The sequence below is a fragment of the Ochotona princeps genome, chromosome 8, assembly GCF_030435755.1.
Source record: "Ochotona princeps isolate mOchPri1 chromosome 8, mOchPri1.hap1, whole genome shotgun sequence".
In the NCBI taxonomy this organism is placed as follows: Eukaryota; Metazoa; Chordata; class Mammalia; order Lagomorpha; family Ochotonidae; genus Ochotona; species Ochotona princeps.
Genome location: NC_080839.1, coordinates 79,067,890 through 79,090,561, shown reverse-complemented (window position 1 = coordinate 79,090,561; position 22,672 = coordinate 79,067,890). Strand labels below are relative to the sequence as shown.

General features: G+C 54.1%; 1 protein-coding gene across 2 annotated transcripts in view; it reads left to right on the top strand.

Moving 5' to 3' along the window:
- Positions 1 to 22,672, top strand: part of RNF144A (ring finger protein 144A) — an 84,016-nt gene that overhangs the window by 29,519 nt on the left and 31,825 nt on the right. The window contains exon 1 of one of the 2 annotated variants that reach the window (XM_004582588.2): positions 15,595 to 15,615. The exons of the other annotated variant lie outside the window; for it this stretch is intronic. The gene's annotated coding sequence lies outside the window, so the exon portion shown is untranslated. Of the gene's footprint in view, positions 1 to 15,594; positions 15,616 to 22,672 lie in introns of those variants that run through there. 2 annotated transcript variants of the gene reach the window in all.

The following is a 22,672-nucleotide window of genomic DNA, read 5'->3' as shown; positions in this document are numbered from 1 at the left end:
ATTCTCTGAAGTTTTCAGAAGATGAGTACCTCAGGTCCCCAGGCTCCTCAGGTTCCCTGTGTGTTTACCGGAGCCACACTGTGTGTAATGTATGTGTGTGTGTGTGTGTGTGTGTGTGTGTGTGTGTGTGTGTATGTGTTTCAGAAATGTCATCGTATGCAATGGCATGAATATTTGAAGGTTCCTTATATTTTTTCTGCTTTTGCATTTTTACTATGTTAAATTAATTTCCCAACTGGAATGGTGCATTTGCCATCTTCAGTAGTTACTATTTTTGTTTGTTTTCAAGCTATCCAATGCATAAAAATTCAGAATTCTCACAGGTAACTAATGAAGTGTGCCTTGACATCTTACTTGCTGCTTCTCCACTTGTGCTGTTAGTTTAGAGTTGGTTCATCGGATGGCTTTCTTCTGCTGGCAGTTTTGTTATTCACCTTCCTCTATCCTTCGGCTTGCAATCGCTTCTAGTCTCTTGGGGTTTTCCTTATATTTTTCTCTGTTTTCCCTGAGAGTGATTCATTTATTTGAAAGAGCACCAAAGAGGCAGAGGGGAGAGAGAAATGACACAGAGAAAAAAAAGGGACAGACAAGAAAAGAGGAGAGAGGTCTTCCACCCATTGGTTCACTCCTCAAGTTACTGCAACAGTCAGAGCTGACCTGTGGCAAGACCCAGAGCCTGGCTCTCCGTCCTCGTCTGCCGTGTGGACTAAACAGAGCAGCCAGGACTTGAACTGGTGCCCATATAGGATGCTAGCATTGCAGGTGGCAGCTTGACCTGGTCTACCACAATGCCTGTCCCCTTACTTTTAAGTTCAGTCTGTTGTGAGTGAGCTTGAGTTTCTTTCTTGTTCAGTGTCTTTTGGAGTGGCCCACAGTGTGACAAGTGGGTGCGTCCACTCTGATCTTACTGTGTTTCTAGGGTTTGGAGCCCAGTTCAGTATTCAGAGGCTCACAGCAGGTGGGACACTCCTCACAGCGTGGAGGATGTGCGTGGCCCTGTACAGGTGCTCACTGAAGGAGCCACAGGCTGTCTGGCAGAGTGGAGTAAAGTGTGCTGCGGCTGTGTGCTGCGGCTGTGTGCTGCGGCTGTGTGCTGCGGCTGTGTGCTGCTTCCCACAGATGGCAGCTGTTACCAAGGTGACCCTCTGCATTCTGCCCTTCCTCTCCCTTGAGAGTCAGAACAGCGGAAACCAGATTTTGTCTCATTTGTCTGTAATTCTGGGGCAGAAAGGACTGTTCTCAGACATGTTCATGAAGCCTCGGCCTGGGGGTCCTGGACCCTTGGGGTAAGGCAAGAAGACTGTTTTCTGAAGGTAATGCAACAACTGTGCGTCTGAAGACAGACCTGGCCAAGGTCTAATCGAAAGGGTAGCAGGGAGATCTTGCAGTGTGGAGTTTTCCAGAAGTTACAGTGGATGTGCTACTGTAGCGATCCAATCTTCACAGCTTGGCCCGTGAAAGGTCAGTACCCTGAAAATCGGTGAGAATCTAAATCAGCTTGGGCTCCGGGAGATACACAGGTTGGACCTGTGGCCACACCCACTATTGCTCGGCACCATGACCCTAAGTCAATGCTGGAGAGCCCTCAGCGCCCCCTGGACCCCCATTACATAGAACACCTTTTGTTTCAGCCCAGGAATAACTGGGAGCCCAAGGGGTTGCAGGGCTGGCCAATGGATGGACCACAGTCCATTTCTCTGAGGCCTCAGGTCCACAAGCAGGTGACCTTCTTGCTAAGGTGCTCAGGGTGTGACTGGGACATTTCCTCTGTCGAAAGCAAGGATTCCCTTTGAGGTTGGCACCTAGCTGCACACATGGCTTGCATGGTCCTCAGTTTGCCGGCTAACTTTTCGTATCTGCCTTGGCCTCCAGCTGGCATTTACTTCTGGTTGCCTCTGGTGTGCCCTGGGCTGGAGGAGCCTGTCCGGCAGGGCCAGCCCAGGGATGTGGAGAGTCTGTGCCCTGCCATCTTTGTCGTCTTCTGTTGCTGCTGGCCCTTTGCTGGACTTCGCACTGCTCGTCACAAAGGGCTTGATGGGTTTCAAGGAGACAGACCGCATGCTATTTCTGTGCTGTAAATTTCCAGAGCACTTTCCCCATCCCCCTCTCCAACCACATTTGGGAGCAAGCAGTGTGTTTGCAGCTATAATGGGCACTCTTAAATACCAGTTAAATACAGAATGAGCACAAAATCCGTACAGCTCCTGGCTCTGAGGGCAGCTGGAAAAATATGACAGGGCCCTGAGCCCTCTGGGGGCCTTAGGATTAAGACAATGTCTTTTCACCAGTTTAAAGCTTATGGGGGCTGCGGAATAGCCCCATGACGCGGTGGAGGCTGGTCTCGTTCCTGTTTGTCTGCGCCGAGGGGCACAGTAGTTGTCACTCATTTTCCTCTAAGGCTTCTGAGAACGGTGACCTGGCCAGCATCCTCTTGTGTCTAGGATAGCTGCAGAGTGGTGAACCAGCCAGGAGGTCTCCCAGCAGGAGGAGCTGGGAGCTCACTGCCTCGGGCCTCCTCAGGGTCCCATTCAACTGAGGATGCTTCCAAACAGTCCGTGGGATTTCAGAAGACAAGTTCTATTTTTTGCAAAAGTTTTAAAATCCATGCAGTCAAGAAGCTTCACATAGTTTGCAAAAGATGTGTGTGATGAACAATATGCATGAATTTCAGGGTTTTTTTTTTTTTTTGGTGCATCAATGCAAGCTTTTTAAAATCGGTTTTTTACGAGCTTTTCAAGGTCCTCTAGTTTTGGCCTTTTGAAGCTGAGCGTTTGTGGGAGGAGCCAGGCAGTTCTTATTTAGCCCAAATTGCAGATGGTAATGCTGAGGCTCTCGGGAGCTTGCAGGGTGATCCGAGAACCTCATGAACTCCTGGGTCTCCCTTCGGGGTCTCTTGATCTTAGGTGGACACTGACCCTCAGGACTGGCTCAGATGTTCTGTTTCCATCTTGTGGCTTCCTCTTTTGCTGCTTGGCAACAGGCTTCTGGAAGGCTGGGCCTGAGGTTGTGGCTAGCACGCAGGGTGCAGCAGCCTTTCAGTGCGTCTGTGCACTGCAACAGACCATCACCGCCTCTCAATCTCCTCTGTTTCTGTGTCACCCGAGATGGGTGGTCTGCTTGGCTCCTGGTCTGGAAGCTGAGCAGTTCTGGACTGTGGCTTTGACACTTGCTGAACACCTTCTGTTGCCTTCTAACACAGTGGGGGGCATCCCTTGGCTGGGCAGGTGTGCCTGCTCCAGCTGCTGCCCTGCTTCTGACAAAGCCATCCATGGTCTCTCGGGACCTCATCAAATTCCCATCGCCTCCCCGAGTCTAGCCCCTCCCCTTGACTTTCTTTGAGCCTTTGGATTTGGGGATCAAGTTACTCATCCGTGCCAGTTTCAAGTGGCATGTGTACTCCCTGATATCATAGAGAATCACTAAATGACCCTGCCCTGTGGGACACTCCATCCTTGGCTTCCTGGACCTCCAGGGACATTGGTTCCTTTCTAAGGGTCCCGGCCTTAGCTGTAGCCCCAGCTCCACTTGGGACCCCAACTGGGCACAGACCACGCCCCAGCAGACAGCACTCTGGTTCCCCTAGGTCATTGCCTCCACCTACAGGAAACTTGTCCTGTGAAATGTGCTGGCTGAAAATCCTCATCTTGGACCTGCACGCCTGCTGCTGTTGACATGTAGTACTCTGCCCTGTGCTCGGGGTGTCATGGCTGTGACCCAGCTCTGCTCAGCACAGAGGGCCTCGCTTCTGCTTGGACGGTGAGCTGCTTGGAGGTTAAGGTCTCTGAATGAGGCATATGCATTGTGTGTGTGTGTGTGTGTGTGTGTGCTGACTGCACGCATGGGTGGGTGTGTGCCAGATCTGTGCTGTGGTTACCCAGAGGGAACTTGGCCCACTGTGGCTTTGGTGGTCCTGGACTCCAGGTGCTTGCAGCTCAGGTGCCCTGGGCTGGATGGGCAGTGGCTGTCCTGCGTTGACAGCCCCTGCCTTCCCAAGGCAGCTGTGCAGCTCTCTTTGCGAGCTGGCCCCCCGCAAGTGTTTGCATTTGGCGTCATGATCACCCCTATAGATGCTGCACTCCGCAGACCTTTGGTTGAGGGCTTCTTCTGGGATCCTAGAGAGTACCGGAAGGTATATTCTGGGAGCAAACACTCTTATTTTAAGCAAGAGAAATGTCCTCACTTCCTCCCACCACCTTTCCAAACTTAGAGAGCCAGGCATTGTCTGGTAGGAACTGCGGGCCCTCACCAACTCCCCTCCTACCATACAGTCCCGAGTTTGGCAGCCCTGCCTTAGGCTCTCTGCTTTCTTCCTGCGGCTACAGCAGGGGCTGCCTTGGCATGGCCCTGCCTGGGTAGGCCTCAGCAGGCGTGTAGGACAAAACTGCTTGGAGGCACGTGGATGACCAAGGACTTGGATACACAGAAGTGGCAGGGACAGATGGTTGCATGGGGCAGTGTGCACAGGGTTGGCCACCGACACCAGGTGCCCAATCTTTTCCTCAGTGTTGAAGCTAGAGTGCCATCCTCTCATCCCCAGCTGTCTGCCCTGCAGGTCCCTGCTTGTGGGCACTGCTCCCGGAGAAGGGCTGCTGAAGGGAAAGAAAGGCAGCTCCATTAACCCGGCTGCTGGCTGACGGCTGCTGGCTGGCTGACGGCTGCTGGCTGGCTGACGGCTGCTGGCTGCTTGCTGGCTGCTGGCTGGGCAGAACAAATCCTGGCCCGTGCTGGGGGTAGGCTGGGCTTGCTTGCTCTTTCCTTAGGTTATCACCCAACAACATTGTATTTTGCACAACTCTCTGCATGGAAAGCTCCTGGTGTGGGTGGCTGCATGACCACAGCCTTGTCATCCCTAGGACCCTGAGAAGAAGATCCGTGGCAGATACTGGTCCTTCCCAGGGTGTTACCTATGCCAGCAGTCACCCCCACGTTAGTCTGGCTGCATTGCAGCCTCTGTCCCTGATCTTCATGCTCAGTATATAGGACTCCACCGTGGCTTCTGTCATCTTGACCGAAGCCTCAGGGTCCACTCCCCTGGAAAGCCATGTGGCTGTGATTAGTGTCCTGGAGGGTCCTTGCTGACAGACGATACCTCCATGGCTCTCCCAGGACATCGAGGTTGGCCCAGGCCCCTGTGGCTCAGGTGTCTGTCCCCACATGTCCTCAGTCCCGGGTGTGAACACAGGGCTTCCATCTGGGCGGGGACCTTTATCTGCAATGGGTCTTCAGAAAGGTGGAGGATGTGTGTTATGAGATAAAAATGCTGCATAGATTGTTTTGTATCCAAATAAACGTATCTTGAAACATTTTATTTGAGAAGCAGAGAGAGTTCCCACCACCGGTTCACCCCACAGATGTGGCTAGAAACAGAGGTCAAACTCTGTTGGGGCGACAGGGACCCGGCCACTGGCGCCGTCACTGATGCCTTGCAGGATACATGTTAGCAAGAAGCTGGAGTCAGGAGCCCGAGCTTGGACTTGAACTCAGGGACTCGGGTGTGCCGCCGGACACTGTATCTTAACTCACCGGGCCAAACGCATGCCCCAGACTTATCTTTTTATTCTTTTGTTATAGACTTTTTAACATGCTTTGTGATTGCCCACAGCAGTAGGATTGAACTGTATGTTCAATGTTGCGGGGTCCTGGCAGCCCATGCAGGCTGGCTGTTCGCGGAGTACTCTGCTGGAGGGACCAAATGCTTTCCTTCCTATCAAATATGCTGTGTCCCCAAGTGAGGGTGGTCGGTTAAGGGTCCCCTTACTCTCTGCTCTGCCTCCCTCAGCCACAGGCTGCATCCCGGCCCAGCATGTGCTGTTACCTGGGGGGTTGGTGGCCTGCTCTGGTGCAGGTCCAGGCGGGAGGGTGCTTGCACCTGCTGCCCTCAGCCCCCCAGCAGAGCCGTGTAGAGCGAGGGCCTCAGCTGACCCAGGATCCTGTGGATGCTCGGCTGCAGGAGGCTACGCCAGAGCCTCACAGCCTGCATTGGGGGTGTCCCACGTGACACAGTGCAGAAGACGCAGTACCACTGGGCTGCTTCTTCAAAGAACCTGGGTACAGGTGCAAGTGTGTGTGTGCCATCGCTGCTTGGGAATGTCAGTTGTGGCTTTTTTTTTCCCTTTAAGAAGAAGTGTAGAAGGCCTTGCCCTCTGGCATGGTGCTGACTGGAGAAAGAGCTATGTGATTTGGGGAACTCTGGTTGTTGAGGTTCTGCTTTGGCCACATGCTGTGCGTGGCTCAGTCCTTGCAGCTACCTGACGCGTTGGACATGGGGTGCGGTCAGCACTGCAGGCCCGCTGGAGCTGCTGCGGGGAGCGTGGCATCCAGCTCTGCTTCAGCACCGGCCCTTCCTGCTTTCCCTTGCATACTTCCTTCCGCCCGTGCTGCAGGAAGGGCGTGCTGCTTTCACTGGCGGTTCCTGTGTGCACGCGCCCTTGCTTGCTGGGCTGGTTCTGTTTGCTTGTGCCTCTCCAACGGCTGTACCACCAAAGCAAACGTGAGGGGCCCTAGAGACAACCCTGTAGGGGTAGTGGAGGAGACAACTCTGGGTTAGAAGTAGGTGTGATATGCTGGGTTGGGCTGCCTGGAGCTCAGGGCCCTGGCCATTGTTTATGGATGTAGATTTCTTCCAGTGCCCAGGCTCCCCAGATTGCCCCCTCACACTGGTGCAGCAAGCACAGCCTCCCTGGCTCAGTGGTGCTTGCTCTTGCCATGCCCACTGCCCAGGATGCAAAGAGCACAGCTGCTCTTTCCAGCCCCCATTGAATCTCGCAAGCGTGCTCTGTCTTTGGAACAAGGGCCTCCAGAACTCAGCTCTGTGTGAGGTTGGCAATCAGATGGCATCAGATGTTCCCTGGCCAGTCTGCCATGCTGGAGAGCTGACCCGTTCTCTCTCTCTCTCTTTCCCTGGAAGCATACAGCTTCCAGGAGGTGGAAACCATCTAAGGGAAGTAGAGGACCTGAGAGTTGGGATGGAAATGAAAAGTTAGCATAGCACATGGGCATGAGTATTGATAGTTCTTGAAGAAGTTAGGGAATGCCATTATGTTCTTAGAATTCTGTCTGCAAATCACATTGAATCTGTTCAATACTCATCAACATTTGAAATTTTAAAAGATACTGGGAGGACTGGTGTTGTGGCACAGTAGGCTAAGCCACTGATGCGGGGTGGGGACAATCCAGTGTCAGGTTCCTGTGCTGGGTGATGTCTCTGTTCCAGCTCCCGGCTAATGCACTTGTGAAGGTCCAGTGATGGACCGGATGGGACTGGTGAATTGTGATTTTGGCCTGGCCTATACCTGGCTGTTTGTGACCCATTGGATACAAGATATCTCTGTGTATTTGTCTCTGTAACTCTGCCTTTCAAATAAATACATACATCTTTGATAAAGGAGAAGTTGATATAGAGAAGAAGCCAGGGTCATGACATGCGTGTGCAGGGACTGCTTGCTGGAGGAGCAGGTGCAGCCTGGGAGCCCCGGGCTTCCTGGGGTTGTGTGCAGCAGAGCGGATGGGTATTCTGCATGGCTGCTGCTGTCTGTCCTCTGCGTCCTCGGTGCCCTGAGAGCCTCCAGCCCTGACGCAGCTTGCCTCTAGCTGCAGGGAGGATACCTGATGGTAGTGGAGGCCACTGGACAACTCCACGGAAAACTGGGAGGAGGAAAAGCAAGCTGTTATGCATTTAGCTGAACGACGCCCTTAAATCTTCCTTCCCTGACTTGGGAGCAGGCCGGGGGCAGGGACGCCCAGCCTGGAAGCTCTTGCCTGGGGGATGGAACCTTGGCAGCAGAGCCAAACCTCTGAGGTTAGCAGAGCAGCTAGCAGCGTCAGCCCCACTTTCTCCCCTGATCAAAGTCAGCCTAGCCAGGCCAGCCTCCGAGGGTCCTCCACTGTGGCTCTGTGGGAGAACCTGTTCTGGGGCTGGCCTGGGGCTCCTGACCCCTGCTCTTGGATCAGTGAGTGCAGTCTTGGGTGTGTTGTGCAGATGTGCGCTGTGCCAATGGCCACACCACACAGTTGGAGAACTCTCCCGCCGCCTCAAGAGAAAGCAGTCATGACTCCAGAGTGTGGGAGAACAGGGAACGTTGGCTGGCTCTCGGCCCCGCGGAAAGGAGAGGTCATGCCAGACAATGCCGAGGTCGTCCCCGTCTGAGCTGTGGTCAGTGGCCAGCGCGCAGGCCGGCGGCTGGGGCTGTGAGAATGCTGCCATGGGCACAGTCAGTTCTCTGGCGTCTGAGCACCTGCTGCATTCACAATCACAAGTGGTTTGTTTACTTCCTTCGGCATGAAGAGAGGGCTGCAGAAAGGCAGTGAAGTGATTGTGTGAAGTCATCAGTCATTCTTGTGCGTGTGTGTGTGTGTGTCCACGCACACACACGTCAGAACTGGAAAAAGCTTTAACAAAAGCCTTGCCCTGGTGGGGGCAGGAAAACCAGTTCCTTTGAATGTCTTTCTGGGTTTGTGGATTTATGGGTTGTTTTGTTTTTTCTTGTAATTTCTTTTTAAGCATCATGTGACACTTTTGCTACTGGGAAAGAAATGATGAATGCTCTTCTGTCTTGGCTCTGGATGGCACAGCCATCCGCGGGGGTCTAATTGCCTCTGATTGCAACACAGGGGGATCCTGTTGCCTGCCAGGGCTTGATTCCAGGCAAAAAACAGGGGCTGTTTTGGGGTCCAGTGTCATCTGTGGCTGTGATGATAACGGTCCTGTGCAGAGGCGGGCAGACCAGAACAGACCAGAGTGGCTAGGGAGGGTTGGAGACTGGGCTGCCTTGTGGTGTGCATTCTCTGTCTCCAGGAAGTACTGACTCACCCCGCACGCCTTTCCTCAGTATCTTCCCTGAGTGGGGTCCCTGGGCGCTGAACCAGCCTTCTGAAATGTCCATGTGCTGGGGACTAGAGGTGTGTACCCTAAGGCCAGAACTCATCTCGAGGGACCTGCACTTCCTTCCTGGAGCCTGTAAATTTCCATCCCCCTCTGATTTTTCTGCCCACACTTTTTTCCCTGGTTCACATGGCAACACTCTTCTGATCTCTTAACACCCTGTGCAGATTCTGCCTCTGGCCCGGAGCAGCCGTGGTGAGACCCCTGGGAATGCCCTGTTTCCCTCTGTGCAGCTGCCAGGCCTTGCTGGGTACTGGGAAGTCGCAACAGCTGTGCTGTTGGACCCATGCTTAGAATTCTCTGTTGTTCAGAGGACCCTAAGGTGGACTATGTCAGCCAGTGGATTCTGGAGAGATTTCATTGTGCTTGGAATGGTGAGATTGGCAGAATTGAGAATTGTTGAACTATCAAAACCACTTGAGCAGTGCCCTCGGAGCATGCCCCATGTCGGGGACCCTGGGATGGGGTGAGAGGTTGAGGGGGGCTTCTCCTTTTAGCTCCCTTCTTACCCCAGATGCACACACAAAAAATGTGGAAACAATGATCTTCCCCACTTTCCTGTAATCCTTGGCCCTTTGTGAACTATGTAATGATTATCAAAATTAAAATTTAAAAAATGCTGTTTACTGAACATGTGTAACATTTGGTGGCACCACTCAACCTTTGTTCCTGAGTGTCCTGATCCAGTCATTCTCCGTTTGCTGGTGGTGATGCTTGGTTAAACTGACTCAGACTGGGAAAGTTCCCAGCTCGCAGGAGGCCATCAGTCACATCTTGGTCACGTTCTTTTGCTTGGGTACGCACCTTTTTCATCAGTGGTACCAGACACTTCCTGAGGTGGGTAATGCCATCCATGCCTATTGTTGGACCCAGGCCCGTTGACAGAAAAGGTCTCGGCTAATGAGTGGTCAGGGCACTCTGGTCTCCCGTGCATGCCATGGGGTCTTGTTGGAGGATAGAATGTCGGGTCAGGTTCATGATGTGGTTATGCTGGTGGTTTTCAAAGATGGGGGTATAAGGTGACCGTCCCCAGCCCAAGACAGCAAAGGAATGACACCAAGTTGTGCTGAGGCATCAAGCTGAGGTCATTGGTGTATGAGGTCATGTTTTCTCTCTGTGCCCTGCCGGGAACAGTGGAGGCTTGAAGTTGGCTCACGGGGGCCTCGGGCCACCAGCCACAGGTGATGCCTGAAGTTGGTGTGTGGAGGCAGTTTCCTCATCCTGACCGACCAAGGTCAGCTGCCCTGGGTGAGATGCGTAGGAGCACTTTGCAGACAAATGGATTTCCAGCCATTTCGCTGAGCCAGACCCTGTTCCCAGGCAATGCAGGGGCCTACTCTCCATCTAAGCTCACCCACGTTCAACAACTCACAGCAGACCTGCCGTGGCCTGTTCTCCTGAGCAGAACAACTTCTGCACGCCTCCTCCTCCACAGCGGCCGTCCGTGTCACTGAGTGTGTGATGTTTGCCTAGTTGTCACTGACTTGAGCCTCCACGTCCAAAAATGACAGGAGGAAAGTGCTGTGCAAGTGAGGAGGGCCAGGCAGGCCTGTGGTTAAGGAACTTCCGGCTCCCCTCCCTGGCCGCCCTGACTCGGTCGGTGAGCCTGAGTCTCCCAGCCCGTTAATGACATAGCTGGAGGCAAAACTTGGGAGTTCTGACTCATGTGTGCTCTGTGTGTCAGTCATTAGATGGAGAAGCGGAACTAGTGAAAGGAGTTTAACACACTCCCTGCTTCCAGGCACCTGAAGCTGGAATGAGGCCTGGGGCACATGGTACCAACAAAAGCCATCTCTCTGGCAGGAGGAGCATGTGTGTGCACGTGCCTGTGTGCGTGTGTCGGGGGGCTGAGTGCTGGTCCCTTTTGGTGCTTACCTTGCTCTCCTCCGGCCCACGCGACATGCACCAAGGCCGATCTCTAAGAGCGTTAAAGAAGCGGCCCGGAAAGGAGGAGTGAGGTAACGACTGCAAGAATGCAAAACACAGCAAAGATCGATGGGAGGACACGTCGGCTTGCAGGCTGAGCTCCAAGCTGTGGAGTATGTGGCTTTGAGCTCAGCAGAAACAGGCAAGCCACGACGTCCCAGGAGGCTTTCCCATGCGCAGGAGTCCTGCCTGCATGTGTTCCCAGGGGAAAATGGGCCGCTGGGCTTGGCATGGGCCATGTTCCCCTGTTGTGGTCAAGGGTTCCTGGTGAGCGTATTTTAGAGACTAAAGCAGCTCTGAGGCAGAGGGGAGGCACTGCACACCCTGGGCCCTGTGGACAATGGGGCATGTCCTTTGGAGCACGGAGCGTGCAGGCAGGGGCCACAGGGACAAGGTGCTCAGAGACAGCAGCACAAGCTCCCTGCAGGACCCCTCCCCAGGCCTCACCGCTGCCTTGCCGGGAAGGTGGGCATGCTCCAGTGGACAGCGTGCCATCATCTGCCCAGGTCCGGGTGTGTGTGTCTGCGTACCCAGGCTTTCATGGGGTAGCGGGGACTGTGTCTTCCGGGAGAAGTTGGCTGAGTCTTGCCTATCATGTGGATTTCAGCACAGAGGGTTTGCCTGTGGGTGTAGAACTGATAGACCAACGAGAGTTCTGGAAGATGTTGTGGGACTCCTTCCTCCTTCAGCGTTTCTCTATCCTTTCCAGATGAACTGTGCAGTAAACACAGCACTTACACAAAGCGCAGGGCAAGATTGTCATACTTAATCTGCATCTCTTTCGTTTGTGTTTGCTGAACAGACATTTGCCGATCTGCACTTACTGTAATTCTAGTGTATCAAGCTTTTGTGTTTAAACTGGATGTGCATTTTAGTTTTGAGCATTTTTTTAATGAGGAAAAAACTAAACAAAATCCAAGAAATACCCAAATCTCCGATTCGGTACTGGAGAGAGTCCATGCAGGAATAACTACTGCATTCCAAACCTTCTCCCCGAGTTGAACTCGTTTTTCAGCCCATGTATTTCATAGTGAGACAAATATGACCTTAAGCAGCTGTGTTACCAAAGTGGTATTTCCAGAGACGTTCTGGAATATTCCTCCATGGGAGCTGCTTTCCCAGGATTGGGTGACTCCGCACCTGCCTGCCAACAACAGCTTGGAGTCAGCAGCTGTGTGGGCAGAAGCCCCTTGTCTGCCAGGACCTGGAAAGGTTTGAGCACTGGGGTTGGTTTGGGGGAGGGGCAGTGTGGGTCTCCCCAGAGAGACCCCAGACAGCACTGGACAAAGGATGCTGGAGGACGATAGATAAGTCCTTGCTCGCTGCAGGCTCCTCCACGCGTTTGTGAAGTGCAGCAGGGGTCAGGGGAGGAGTGGAGTGTTTCCATGCTATCTTGGACAGCTCTGAGTGTCTCGGCTTGGTGTAAAGCCCTCGGTCTGTCCTGGGGAGCCTGGCAGCTGTGGAGGCTTCTGCCTGCATGGGGGTTGCTCGGTTGGTGCTACTGCAGTGAGGATAGCATGCTGTCTCCTACCCAGGGACCCTTGCTGTCCTGTGACTTCCATGTTTCTGCCCTAGACAGAGTTCCCTACTTCCTTTGTTTGAATTTCATTTCACTTTATTAAAGAGAAAGAGAGAGAAACTTCTGTCTTCTGGTTCATTGTTCAAATGCCTGCAACAGCCAGTGCTGAGCCAGGCTAAAGCCAGGAGCCAGGAGCTCCATCCTGGTCCTCCCATATGGGTGCAAGGGACTTGAGAACTTGGATCAGCATGTCCTGTGTCCCAGGTGCATTAGACAGAAGCTGGCTTGGGAGTGGAGGTGGGCTGCAGGTCCAGGGGATGCAGGGGTTCCAGGAAGTGGCTCAGCCCCGTGAACAGTGTCCAGTCCAAGCTCTTGGCTCCAGGGCTCTGCTGATGGTGTCAGGAACTTGGGAGGCCTCCGTGTGAGACATTTGGGAGACACTTGTTTCCCATGCCTCCTGACACGAGTTCCTTCACGTCCCACAGTGTACCCCACCACTGAGTCTTCTGTGTGGCCCTTGCCACTCCCCGAGTCCAGCTGTCAGCTGCTCTCACGTGTGTTACTGTGTGCTTGCGGCAGGGGGCAGAAGCCGTTCTGAGAGGCCACTGGGGTCGCAGGCTGAACCCGGCTCTGCTCTGCTTGGGGATGCCAGCTGGTCCTGGTTACTGGGGTGGGTGTGCAGGGTGGTGATGGTGTTACCCTGTGCTCCAGGACTGCTGCCTGCTGGTCCCAGGCTGCGACACTGCCTGCAGGGTTGCCAGGTCAGTGCAAGAGCTGCTATCGTCCCTGTAGAATGCCCACTGCCCTCCAGCCCCTGCATTGTGCCGCGTCAATGGACATGTGTCACCCTTAGTATGACCCTGTCAGGGGCCCTGCTGTGGCTGAGCTGCGTGCCCCAAATTCATATGTCGGAGCCCCACACCCTTGTGCCTAACAGTGACAACTTGTTTGGAGGTGGGGCCTTGGTCGAGAGGACCAGGCAGGCCTGGGGTCCTTGTTGAAAGGGGTGATTTGGTGATGGAGGTACACACGGGCAAGGTGACGGGAAGAAATGCAAGAGTCAAACAGCCTCTGACCAGGAGTGTGGTCCGGGACAAGTTGGCCTCCCAGGACAGAAACTGGCCCTGCCTAGACCTCATTCCCCCGCATTTGAACTCTAGAATGGTGAGAAGATTCCTCTTGGGGCTCAAGGGCCCTCCTTTGCTGGCCAGCATCACCCTGGCAGCTCCAGGACCCCCAGATGGGGATGGCCTGGAGAGGAGAGGGCTTGACCAACCCTCTGGCCGGCCAAGGCTAGCGTGGGGCCACGAGTCCTGGCACCCACACGCCCGGCCATCCGCCCTGGACACTGCTGCTCATGTCTTTCGTGGAAGCCAGGGACCGAGGTCCCTGTCAGAGCTGTGGCTTCTCGGGTGGGCTCCAGCTGGCGATGTCGCCTTCTTGCTGGAAGGTGTGTGGGGCCTCTGTGGGGAGGTGCGGCGTATCCCTAAGGTCCTTCCAGTCCCGCAGCCAGAGAACCGCTGCCTAACTCACTATGCTGCCGACTGTGGCCCATGAGCCTCGGTTGGGGTGGCAGGGTCCAGGGAGTGGGTTCCCGCACCTGGCCTGTCTGGTGCCTGTGGTGGTTCTCGTATTCAGCTCCGGAACTGGAGACACCTCGCTATTGCAGACCCCTGTCTGGAGCAGCCTGGGGCAGACACTGGGAAGACTTAGCAGCAAGTGGTGCTCCAGGTGGGGTCAGGGAGGAGGAGCCGTTTTGTCCTGGCTGTCTGCTCCTGCATCCCTGCCGTCTGCCCGTCCTCCCAGCGAGGGGAGCGGTGTGCACTCCCCGTACAGTGCAGTTTGCTCTGCCCCCACATCGGTGACCCTGATACCCCGAGCTCTGACATTCTCTTTGTGCCTGTACCCAGCTCATCCCCCCGTGGGTCCCCGTGCTTCTCTGCCCTTCCGTGGGGCCTGGGATATTCCCCCACTTCGGTACTGTGAGAGACTACAGAATCAGTTCCAGCTGCCCGTCTTGCCGCTTTTGCGGTAAGTGAAGTTTCCACCCTGGAGAGCTTGCACATGGGTTCCTGACCGGAGGGGCTGGGAACGTCGGCTCCTGGGAAGCATGCTGCCTCTTCGGCGAGTACAGCTGAGTCGGCCCCAGCCTAAACCGGATCCAGCTGGAGCCTCTCTGGGCCCACCCACTTCCCTGAAGCCTGAGCAGAAACAGACAGCAGAGTGAACTGTAGTCTTCCAGGCCACCCCCTGTTCTCCATCTCCCTGCTAGCCAGGGTTGCAGGGCCCAGTTGTAGAGAGAGGGTGAGTTGTGTTGTGTTGCTGTCGGTCTCGGGAGACCACCTGCTCCAAAGGACGTTCAGCCCCCTTACAGTACACGAGGCTTCCTGTGAGCTCCCCGTTCTGCCTTTAGGGGAGAGACTTGGAGCTGGGTAGGGTGGATTATTTTGTGGGCTTCTTGCTGCTTCTTGGAGAAAGTGGGATTGGAAGGGACCTGTTGGGAGCTTCTTCCCTCACCTGGACTCCCCAGCATCTGCACCGTTTCCCGCTAGAGACCTGCCGGGTGCTGCCTGTGCACCCTTGGGTTTGTCATTAGCACACAGCCAGCTGCGTCTTGGTGGCGCCCCACCCCGTGCAGGCTGTCAGGGTGCTGTGTCCGTGACTTGCATTAGGAGATTCTTTTCCTATAAACCTTGTTTCTGAATCAGTTTCTACTAATGTTGCTGCTCTTCTAGTTTTCATTGCTAGAACTCAGCATGTAGGAAGGAGATTAGCTCTGAGGTCAGTCTCACCTTGATTATTATTATTTTGCTATTATTTATTACTATTCATTTTGGCATTTTAGGCTTTGCAGTAATTTCAGTATCGTGTGTGGGCTTGGGTATGTGCACAGACATAATGTCACAGGATGAAAAATGGTGCCCCTCTTTCTGAGCAAAAATGACCTCATCTGAGTGTCTTCCTTGTTGCGTTGTTATCATCAGACCTCATAGTGTGTGTGTGTAATTCAGTACTCCCTTTGTCCCCACCCGAGCTGTATCCCAAAGCCACAGGTTAGTGGTACAAAACATTCTGGCACACACTTTTCCATTTTGCCGCTATTACTGATCTGATATATCTTTCCTAAGATTTGGCATCTGTGTGTTCACAGCTTTTTAATCGGATAATGTTCTATGATATTAGATGAGTGCCCAGAACTGTGGCTACTGCTCCAAGCATTTAGACATGTCCAGTCCCCTGATGCGCAGTGCACTGAGCTCTGTGGTGGACATAGTCTGCTGTCACCCAGGTCACTGCTTCCTTGTGCATCACTGTGTTTGTGTATTGGTCCCTCCAAGGCTGTGGCCAGGATACAGTTGTGAAAATGTCAGTTGATTTTGTAGGGGGATCACAAGCCTTTGCTTCCTCGTGGGGGTAAATCAGGGTTCAGAGGGCACAGGACGTCCTGGGATCACAGAGCTGGTTCAGGTAGGCAGTGGGCTGGCCGCCTGAGCTCTTTGCTCTCTGCAAGGCAGGCCTGGCTGGCTTCCCCCTGAGGGCCCCACCGCAAAGTGCAGGTGATTGGACATGATGGCTTAGAGAATCGTGCCACGAACTCATTGGGTCCAAATCACTGTGGAACGTCAGTCTAATGAGCAGTTTCATCTTGCTGCCGAGAAAATCACACCTTGTTCCTAGCAGTTCCAGCCATCCACTCAGTAAATATTTGCTTTGCACCTGTAACACATTAGATACCCACTTACTGATATCACAGGGACCTTCAGGGGCGTTGTTTCTGGGCAGCGTCCCAGGTGACTTCTCACAGTGTTGTGGAGGCCCGCCTGCGGCGAGTCGGGCACAGCAAGAGCAGGTGCACCGGACTGGCTCAGTCTTATCTGGCAGCCATTCCGTGTCAGAGAGGACCTTGGACATTCGTGACATGCCCAGTGCTCGGGGATGACTGACTGCCCTGGAAATGGAGAGAGGATACAGAGAGAAGCAAGTTCAGCACCTGCCTGTGAGTCTGGGTTGAAGAGGGAAGTGAACGCGCAGAGGGCCGCAGGAAGCCTGGGGCAGTGCTGGGAGGGTATGCTTCTCTCTGGTCCCCAGGGAGAGGGTGATGAAAGGGGTGTGGTCGGTGGGGACACCTACCTGTCTTAGATACAGGGCAAGAGCCACGATTGGGAAGAGGGCTCAAGCCACCATGGGCTTCTTTCTGGAAAGTCGGGAAGCAACTCCCTGGCCAGCTTTATGTGTTACAGGTTGGGGTGGCCCATGAATGAGGAAGACATTGGTGGGATTCTGGGAGTTCCTTTACTGTTGATGCTGTCACTATATGCTGTTGCTCCGGTGACCAAGGGGTCAGTAGTCCTTGCGACCACTTTGACCCTTAAAACCTGTTGGCAGTGGGGCTGCGGGGTCCTTCCTTCTGAAGTACACTTACACATGGAATTGGAAGTCTGTGTTTTGTTGCCTGGAAGTGTGATCAGTATTCCTAGTGGACAGGCTTCCTGCCTGGAAAGCTGTTCTCAGGTGCTCGCGGGAGAGTTCTCAGGAGTACTTGGAAGTTTGTACCGCTGATTCCCACCTGGAAAGTTGCATCAGCTGATTTGACGCTGCTGAGCTCCCCCAGGGCTGGGCTGGGCTGTGAACAGAGCCTGACGCTCTGACACAGGGGGCTGCTGTGCACCGTGCGCCTCACTTTCCTCTGCACCCATGGGTGGCAGCCACCATGTCAGAGCTCATTCTGAGTAAGTGCTCCAATTCTCCGTGTTCCACAAAAGGATGGATGTGAGGGTCAGATGCTAGCTGCAGGAAGCAGAGGGGCAGACAGGGGCTCTTTCTCGCCTGTCCACTTCTGCTGCTGTGTCTTCTTCATGCCAGCTTGCCTGCGTGGGGCTGTCCTTAGCTGGGATCAGAGAGTAGAGGGACTGGGGCAGTCAAGGCTGTTTGCTCAGTGATGGACATGAGCTGATATGGCTTGTGTGTTGTGTGTTGGAGGGTACCGGGGAGACCTCCATTCTAAATGGACTGGTTGGCTGCCTCCAGCCTGCCATCCTCTCTCAGGATGTGCTGGTGGGACTGACTGTGGCAGACAGCCTGGGAGGCTGCAGTGAGACAGCAGGCTTGCTTTCCCAGCTGCTCCGATGGAGAGGTGGCCTCTGAGGCCACCGCAGGGAAGGGAGTAGCTGTTGAATGACCGTGCCGGGATCTGTGAGTGGAGTTCATCCCTGCAGCCTACAAGCCATAGTGTGCTGCTGCCAGCACCACACCTGAAGCCTCAGCCTGCTCTTCCTGGCCGGGAAAGCTTTAACAGCTCTTGCTTCTCAGAGGGCAGCCTCCTGAGTCTGCGTGGATGAGCAGTGGCACTGTGTGGAGGACGGGAGTGCTGTCGTGAGAGAGCCAGCATTTCAAGCGTGAGAAGGACGCGGCCTTGGGTCTGCCACTTGGGTTGAACCCTGAGTCCTTTCACCTTTCTTAGTCTGTTCAATGAAGCTCATCCAGGCGACTTCTGTCTCATGGAGTTGATGGATGAGCTGCACAGTGCGCAGTGGAAGGCAGCTGCTCACACATGCACATCACGACGCTGGGTGGTGGTGTCTGACGGAAGGTGGGGACTTGGGGACCCTCTGTTCCCAGTGCTGGCCCTGTGCTCGCTGGAGGGGAGGAACTGTCCTCTGTGACTTCATTATTTTTCATCCTGCCAGGGCTGCTTTCTGCCCAACCAGCATTCAGAGACCCCTCTGGAGGGTTTCAGGTGGGGATTGCCTGAGTGCTGGGTCTGTATGCCCCTCTGTGTGTCTGCTGTGGGGTTGTGGGACTGAAGCCAGAGAAGCCACGTACATGCACACAGCTGCGGGGTGGGTGCGCCCTGAACAGCACCCCAGACCCCTCACATACAGAGCCCTGCTTGCGGAGAACAGAAGGCTTCACGTTGGCCTTTCTCCCACACATAGCCTCCCACTGGCAGTGTCCTCATGGCGCTTCTTTCCAAGAACCACTGGCCACTGGCCCTGCTTCTCATCGAACCATCACCATGATCAATGCCATCAAGTCCCCACGGAAGCAACCGTGGGTCCCTAAGCCCTGCAGTCACCCGCTGAGAGTCCAGGCCTGTGTCTCTCTCGCTACCCCCATGACTGTTTCTGTCCCTTCACTAGACTGCCAGTCCCCGGTGGCCAGGGAAAGCTGCCCGTCCCTGTCCCTGTGTGCTCAGGGTGATTCTTGATGCATGCTTGCAGGATGATCTCCCATGCATCTCTGCATTTATGCTTTGTGCATCCTGACAACACAGGTAAGCAGATGAGCAAAGTTGTGCGCACGTCTGTCTCCCAGGGATGCTGCGTGTCCCCAGCCTTGAGACTCACATGATCCTAAGGCGCAGGGTCATCTTTTTGGCCTCTGGAATGCACACTCGGCTCCATCTCCCTTCTTTGTTACAGCAAATCCCACGTGGAGTCCTCCAGCTCGTGCAGCTGGACTTTGTCTTCAGTCTACCAGATGTTTCCACTTCCGCCTTTGGAGGGGCAGACGAGCCCTCCTCATCCCTGCGGAGTTGGTTGTCTTAGCTGGTTCCTCTGTTTTCATTTCCCCTGCTGTCAAATCTGTTCCCTGCCAGTGATAACAAAGCAGAGACGGTGCGAAATGAAGCTGCTGTTAAGGTTTAGGGCGTGCTGCAGTAGGAAAGCTGGTCTGTGTTTCTGGGAGCCTCAAGTATTCCTTTAATTTTGTGGTGGACCTTTATCCAGTAACCGAAAGCTACAGCCTCACAATGATGAATGCAGATTCCATTGGATACCCCAATTCCGTTGGAAACCCCATTGTCTTTTACAGTAGGAAGATCTTTGAAAACAGCTGGCTCAGAGGAAAAGGGCTTTGATTGTTGCTAAGTGTTGCTCCGGATGGCTGTGCTGGCCCCTAGAATAGAACTCGAATAGGACTCAGAACATCCTGCAGACTTAGTGCCAGCCTGCTCAGTATCTGATCAGGGGTAATGGAGGAATTCGAGGTGGGTAAATGTAGGAGAAGGGGTGGTGGTCGGCCTTGGGGGTTGGCCTTGCCACGAGTCCTTGGAAGGTGGGGGGCACAAACACAGCCCGTGGGCACAGGTGTTCTGTGCTGCCTGCTGTGTGCCTGTAGTGATGAGGTATGGGGCTTTACTGCTGTGTATTGACTCTCATGGGGAGATGCCATCCCCTCCCACACGGAAAAGGTCTCTAAGCTCCAGTGAGCGGCCAGAGGAGCCCCCGTGGTCCCTAGAGATCTGGAGACAGCTCCCTGAGAAGTGTCCACAGGGTGCAGGGCAGGCTGCTGGTCCCTAAGAGCACAGTGAGTGACAGACTCAGAGCTGCAGGCTCACTCACCCCTAAGCCGAGGTTAGATCCAGAGCCAGAATTGGAAGTGAGCCCTCAGATGTGGTGTGTAGCTGGCCCAAATAATGAATTAAATGCTGCACCAAAAACCAACCCATCCAAGCCAGGCTATTTGAATCATTAGAGACCTGTTTCAACCCAGCTTCTCCCTCCTTGCCTCATTATCTCCTTCACATCCCAAATCAAGGCATTAGAAAGTCCCAACATACTGCTTTCCCAGCCTTGTTGCTTTGGTCACCGGATCTCTGATGGGCGTCTGGAAGGAAAGGGCCTTGTTACTGGAGCAGAGGCCGCTGGAGTGCACATTCACTGGGGAGGTCCCTGGAGGCTTTGGCTCATCTCTGTGTGTCCTCATCTGGCTTGGGGGCGGGCGTTGGGGACTGTCACCAGCAGCAGCAAGACTTGATCATAACCCATCCTTGAGTTCATTGTCAGGGCGTGCTGGACTGGGCTGTTGGGGGCTTCCTGGCGACTCCTAGACAGCTCAGAGTGGAGCGGTGATGCCAGCATGGACTATGGGCTGAAGAGCCTGTCCTCACTGCCATGCAGGAGCTGGAGGCTTGGCCCACATGGTGCTCTTCTCTGTATGTGTGTGCGGAGTGACAGGCCCGTTGCGACTCCCCCTGCATCTCCTAACTGGACACATGTCAGAATGTGCCCTCTGCCTGGCCTCTGTCAGGAGGGCTATGATGCCAATGCCTCCAAGGTTCAATGCTTGTGGGGAGGTACACTTTCCAGAGCTGCTGTGGCCACTTGTCTAAGGCTGCAACGCCTGTGCTCACAGCCATAAAGGGAGGCTGCTTCCCAGTGAGATGGCCTGCAAGACCGCAGAGGCAGCTATGCAGGTGTGCTCAGCTGACCCTCCACCCGTGGGGCCTTTCTTGAAGGCTGTTTATGGCAGATTTCTGTTGTGTGTGTACATGTGGTTGTACATGTGTTTGTGTGGTGGTGTGTGTGTATATTTGGTTCTGTCTATCCATGTAGTTGCGTGTGGTTGTCTGTGCATGTGTTAAAGTTGTGTGTGGTGCATGTAGCTGTGTATGGCATGTATGTGTGTGTGGTTGTACATGTGCTTGTGTGTGTCTGGTTGTAGATTGTGTGGTTTTATGTGTGATTATGGTTCTTTGTGTGCATGTGGTTTGAATATGTGCATGTGTGTGAGTGTGTGTGGCTGTGGTTGTGTGTGATGCATGTCATTGTACATGTGTGTATGTGTGATGGCCCTTCTTTGTCAAGAGCTGTGCAGTGGTGGCACCCCAGGAGTTGCTTTCAAAGTCACTGGCCAGCCCGTCTTTCCATGTGTGCAGAATGAAAGACCCTCTGTTAGGAGCTGGGAAGGCGGGAGGGGAGGAGACAGAGGAGAGAGAAAGACATCTTTCTCCCTTGATTTCTGTTCTTCCAGCAGTTCCTGATCTCGGGGTGGACTCTGGGGCACTTGGGTTAGCAAGCGCACTAGTTCGTCGCTTGGAGCTTCTCAGCTGTAGATGGCTGCTGGGCGCTCAGAGTGCCTCCTACATTGATTGCTTTGACAAATCCCATCAATGGCAGTGGCTCTGATGACTTCCTCATCCTACAGCTCCAGCCTCATCTTGAATGGTTTTCACACCAGCCCTCGAAGCCCTATTTCTTTTATTGGAACACTTTCTTAGGAACCATTGTCTGTGCACTCCACATGCGTTGGAACTATGTGCTGCCCTCAGCTGGTCGTGAGCTCACTGGAGTGTACTCCTGCCTACTACCTGGTGGGCCTGCCTGTGGGGCTTGGGGCCAAGGAACCTTCACTAAAAAGCACTCAAGATCCTGCCGTGCTGTTAGGGAGCACCCTGTGGGGGCCACAGGTTGGCCACACACAACAGACTCGGGGACAGGGAGTCAGGCATGCAGAGCTCATGGAGTTTGTAGCAGTGATGAGGGAGGGTGGTTGTGACACTGATGTGGCAGAGCAGGGCCTTGCTTGAGGAGGAGGTGACAAGGGCTGGCAGCTGCTGCTCTGCTTTGAAGGGTCGAGGATGGGATGAGTAGGGTCCCGCGGAGGTCAAGGTGCTTGTGCTCTGTGCTGGGTGGCCCAGGCCTGATATCCACATTCAACCCGCTGTACTAGGCCAGGTGGTTCCCTCAGACTCTGTTCTTTTGTGCTTTGTTGTTGTTGTTGTCGTCATGATTTAATTCCTGACAGGCAGAGTGATAGAGAGCGAGAAAGAGAAACCCTCTTTCCGCCGCTTCACTCCCCAAGTGGCTATGACAAGGCCAGGCCAAAATGAGGAGCCTGGAGCCCCTGCAGGATCTCCCACATAGGCACAGTGATCCAAGCACCTGGGCCGTCTTTCATTGTTTTCTCAGGTGCATTGGCAGGGAGCTGGGTTAGAAATGGAGCAGCCAGGACTTGAAACGGCTCCCATGTGGAATCCTGACATCACAGGCAGAGGCTTCTCTTGCTACCCCGCAATGCTGCCTCAGAATCGTTCTCTCCTGCAGGCCTGTACCATCTTGTGTCCTGTACCCGTACCTCCTGTGTCCAAGTGCACCCCACAATAACCTCAATCCAGCTTAATAAGTAACTTGTCTTACAAATATTTGCGGTTGCCTCAATTGGATAATACTTACAATTGACCAGATGTTCTTAAAATAGTTGGTTGTTTTCATATGGCTTGACATTCCCATCAGGAAAACAAAGGCTGTTTTTTTTTTTTCTCTCTTTGTGCATTGTGATGCTCTTAGCAAATTCCAATGCGAGCGTGCAGCTGCTCAGTGCTCGGCGCCTTGTGGAGGCCCTCCTGCATGTAGAGCAGTCTGTGGTGGGCTGCACAATAGGGGTGTGTGTGTGTGTGTGTGTGGTGTCCGTTGTTAGCATTCCCGTGTGAATCAGGACTTTAAACACAAGCCAGGAACTGTGTACGATAGAGGGGAAGGAGACTGTTGTGGTGGGGCTGGAGGTAGGAATTTGACCCGATTCCAGTCTGGCACATGCAGTGGAAGCAAGGGGCGAGGACTGGG